Here is a 5,028-nt window from a genome sequence, read left to right as displayed (position 1 = left end):
GGTGGTTTGCAATTGAGCGAATGCATGATCTCGCTCATGATTTTCTTTGGCCACCGCGGCAGCAGAGGGACTACCATATGATAGAACTTCGCTATCACTCGAATGCCAGGCTTGATTGTGGGTAGTAAGCTTGTCAAGCAACCTGGTGATGTTGACAAAGGATTTGTCCATGAAGCATCCCCCAGCTGCAGTATTGACATCTATTTGATTCATGGTATCTAGCCCCTTATAGAACTTCTCGGTGAGGATTGCATCCGGAAATCCATGAGTCGGAGATTGAGCTAGATAATATTTGAAACGCTCCCATGCTACATATAACTGTTCCCCCGGAAGTTGTTTGAACCCAAAGATCTTGTCCCGAAGCTCAGCCGTTTTGCTTGGTGGGAACCATTTTTTTAAAAATATATTGGCCAACTCGTTCCAGGTGTGAATAGTATTGCTGGGTAGCTTTTCATACCATTCCCTCGCTTGGCCAGCCAAGGAATATTTGAAAACCCGTAGTCGCAGTGCATCAACAGGAACAACACCTTGAGAACATACATGCACGAAATTCTTCAGGTGTCGAAGTGGACAGTCCTCCGAAGAATTTCGGAAATAGCCTTCAAGTTTCAATAGCTGATAGATAGAACTATCAATTTTGAAATTTGCATTTCCTATTCTAGGCGGAACTACGGCTGAAGCATAATCAGCTTCGTCGATGAATTCCGCAAATACATTCTCATCCTCCTCTTCTTCTGGTGCAGGATAGTTCACTTGGATTCCCCCTTGGTTTCCTTGATTGCGATGGGGTCTTCCTGCCATGATCACCTGGTTCACTAAAACAGCAAACGAGGTGTGATGGAATAGAAAACGTTTTAAAGAATAGTACACAACAATTAGTAATTTCTAAACCGTATTCCCTGGCAACGGCGCCAAAATTTTGATACGCTCAAATTACACCTATTAATGGCGTAAAGCGGACGTTGTCAAATATAGTAACCCAACAAGGTTGGGGTCGAATCCCGCAGGGAATATGGAGAGAAAAGAGTACTAATCGTATGCGATACCAGTCTTTAAATGCTTTAATCCTATTCCGGATAGTTTGAATTGATTGTTGAATAATGTAATTGAATACTTTGACTTAAAATGTAATTAATGTGAGAGAGAGACTAAGGTTGTGTTCCCCAATTTGATTAGATATTATGCTTCATGTTTCAAAGTGATATACTTCTAATGGTTGTTCTATGAATATGCACTTGGTCTTTTAAAGACTTCTTAATGTTTCCCAACAGTTAAGCAGTATTTCCTCTTTATGATTCTTCCGAATATAAAAGAGTTACAATCGAAGAGCGACCAATAATGCCAATTTAGACTTATTCTTATTCCTAAGTTAGTCTATTAAACGAGGGTTAACGCCTCGAGTCATTGTTATTCAATCTTACCAATATTGACTCTCTTTCCCAAGAAAAGTCAATATAATGGCTTCGGCTAATGCTTGCAATCATTACCCAACGTTACAACTCAAAGATAGAATAAATAACAACAACCATTATGCATATATCATAAATAGAAACCCATTCACATAATACCCATCATGGGATTCACAACCTTAGAACTGAAATTAGCTACTCATAATGTTTCATGACAGAAAAAGCTTAAAGATTAACATAATACACTTACAATACTAATACAAGATGGAATGAGAGTGAAGCTGTTGCCTTAAATGCTCCAACCACTTCAAGATTAAAAACCTAGGGTTTGTGCCTCTAAAATAAAATCTGAATGATGAGTTAAAACCCTACATTAAGTATTTATAGAGCCAAAAATCGCACCAAGTTTCTGGACAAAAATGCCCTTACGCCGCATCGTTACGGACCGTAACCTGTGTTACGGTTCGTCCTTCAATTCGTCATTTGTCAGCTTTGACGTTACGGCCACCATGCGACGGACCGTACCCTGTGTTACGGTCCGTCCTTCTGAAGCGTAAGTGGTGACAATTACTTGGCAACTCTCTGGAATTTTGGCAGATGTTACGGTGAAGTGTTACGGACCGTAACATGAGTTACGGACTGTAACACTAAACCGTAACACTGAAGGTTTTATTGAAACTCTCTGGAAATTTAGCTCATGTTACGGTGATATGTTACGGACCGTAACATGAGTTACGGACCGTAACACTGCACCGTAACACTGATGGTTTCAATGAAAACTTTTTGGAAATTTAGCTCATGTTACGGTGATATGTTACGGACCGTAACACTCCACCGTAACACTGATGGTTTCAATGAAAACTTTTTGGAAATTTAGGCCCTGTTACGGTTCAGAGGTACGAACCGTAACATGAGTTACGGATCCTGTTACGGTCCGTAACATGAGTTACGGACCGTTGCTTAGCTCCAATTTATCTGTTTTTCTCCGATCCTTAGTTAATCAACCCTATAAAACACAAAAATAACATAAGAAACAATGTAAAAACACTTAAAATCAAGCAACATGTCTAGTTACAAAGGCATAAAATGTGCTAAAATTCACGGAACATCAAGCCCAGCCACAGGAAATGAAATTCCTTATACTAACCTTTGATTTCAGCTGAAGAACGACATCGACAGAAGAAAGTGACTGATTATATTAGAAGCTACACAGTACACAGGTAAGCCACGATGTGAAAGAGGCATGTCGGGTAAGGTAAGAATATTGAAATATGATTGAAATGTAAAGTTGGAGGATGAAAGAGAAGGTGGATAGGAAAGCATAACAGAACAGATCGTCAAAGGATCAGGTACGTCTCGAGGTGCGATATGTGAGGTAAGTTCCGACACCTTTATACCTTTTACTTGAAATTGGAAGCCCTGTGTGGCTATGGTACGATATGATATATATGTATATATGTTGGCCCTGTGAGGCATAGTTGGTATTTCCTGCGTGCAGGTTTTGGGATAGTAAGAAGTACAGAGGAAACTCTGCCCAAATTTTCCCAGAAATAGGAAAAAGAAGAGAACGAGATATAAGTTCATAATATGTCTTGAAAGTTGATACCGGTAGAGTGAATTTATTATGTTGGATTAACGCTTTAAGAGATACTCTCCATGTCATCCGTAAGAGGCACCATTCTTACTTGGGAAATTTTATTTCGAAAAAGCATATATGAGTAGCACAGTTTGGAATTCATTTGAACGGACGAGAATACTTTTCAACCACATTTTACCTTAGAAAAAGGCTCACGTTGAAGGGCAAAAATGTCCAGCAATCAAGCTTCACTTTATTGGAAGAGTACAAATCCCACAACAAGTAGTTTGTGAACTAAATAGTTCGTTCATGACCCAAAAAAAAATCTATGCGGGTAAACTATGTGAATCAAGCACTAGAAGTCCTGTGGTGCTTGCTTGTCGGATTCTAGTTTTTCTTCTGGTGGTGGCTGGAGAATGTTTCAGGGTGACATTTTATTAGTTCTTAATTAACTAATTGGAGATGGAATTTGTGGAAGGAAAACTCAAACTTGTGGGCTGTCTAAGAACATGTATTTCATGTGTTGTTGATAAAATGCTAGGATGATTTGGAAGGACTTGTGATACTAAGGGATGATTTAGAAAAAGGTGGCAACTTGTAACAAAACATTTTATAGGGGTATCGAGCGAACCAATAAGTAGGGGTAAATTACGATGAGTTACAGTTAAAAGGAATAGTAATATTACTGAGACAAAAGTACAGAGGAGGAAGAGTTATACCAAATCATGAAGGTATTGATAAGACAGCTTGTAAGATATTAAGGATAAGATTGATCAGATAGGGTGAAGAGTTAAGTACGCCTAGTTCACAGAGTGTAATTAAAACATAGTAAGAATCGTGAATACGATTAAGCAGTGTTACGTTATAGGATGAATTACGAACAAGATGTAATGTGAATACTATAAGGATTGCTATAGAAATGAGTAAAGCCTAGCAAGGAAGTAACTGAAGGATACAATGTGATTAGTGTGAAACGGAAAAGCAAATGTAGAACGAATAAGAAAGACTTACAAAATTCTATAGGGAAAATTCAGAATAAAATCCAAGTGGTAATGAAAGTGAAAGCGAGTACAAGAAGAGAAGGAGTTAATAGAAAGAGGAGGATAAAAATAAAAATAAAAATGAGTGAGATTACAGTGTAGCAATGTGTTATGACATGTATAGCTGAGAAAATGAGTAATACAAATGACAGAATTATGAAAAGACCAACCTAAAGGAAGATGAGCAACAAGACAGAATAAGTGCCAGAAATGACTGGTACGATAAGAACAAATAGGGATGAACAGAATGTGTTTTGAAAATGAGAAAGGGATTATGCAGAAACAATGTTTTTCGAAGGGTACAGGAGTAGCATGAGATTCCTCGTGCATAAAAATAAAAGATGGACATAGACTGGAGAAATGAAAGGGATACTAAAGGAAGCATCCGAGACAGACGTAACTAATTGAGTATGAATATAGGATAAAAGGGAAACATATAGCTACGAACTTAAGATATGGTATGACGAGAAGGTGATAATACAAGACCACTATTAAGACGCATTTGATATGATTTTGGGTAAGTTAGGAGTTAGTGTTGGTTATACAACGGGGGTGAAAGAGCATAAGGCATAAAGGAGTATTGCATGTGCATGACTTCACCTTGGAAATGGTGAAACCCTTAAAGGACAAGAATTGCAGATTTGCGAAACAACTGATGTATTGTAAATATATTAAAAGAAGCAGATGATATCCGTTGGGATAAAGATAGTGTTATGAGAAAGCTTGGGACACTTATCATTAGAATGTAAGTGCTACTGAATGGAGAATTTGAAACGACGATAAGCACTACCTAATTACTGACTGGGATAAATGGAATGTAGCTTCGGATAAATTGCTACATTAATTACATTACTCGAGTACCAACCATCAGATAAGATTTTGTACTAGATATCGAGAGTTCTCATCGCCTCGTGATTGTGTTAAGGTTTCGTACATGGGTAATCTAAGTTATAAATGATAAAGGAAAGACACGGATATGGTATAAGTACAACCCAAAAGAGGG

At 38.0% G+C, this 5,028-nt stretch overlaps 1 non-coding gene across 1 annotated transcript; it reads left to right on the top strand.

Annotated features, from left to right (window-relative positions):
- The first annotated feature begins 259 nt into the window (after positions 1–259).
- Positions 260–366, top strand: LOC132638891 (small nucleolar RNA R71). The gene has a single exon (XR_009581951.1). It is a non-coding gene; the product is annotated as a small nucleolar RNA R71 (small nucleolar RNA).
- Positions 367–5,028: the final 4,662 nt, after the last annotated feature.

The sequence above is a fragment of the Lycium barbarum genome, chromosome 4, assembly GCF_019175385.1.
Source record: "Lycium barbarum isolate Lr01 chromosome 4, ASM1917538v2, whole genome shotgun sequence".
Classification (NCBI taxonomy): Eukaryota; Viridiplantae; Streptophyta; class Magnoliopsida; order Solanales; family Solanaceae; genus Lycium; species Lycium barbarum.
This window is presented reverse-complemented; position numbering and strand designations above follow the sequence as displayed.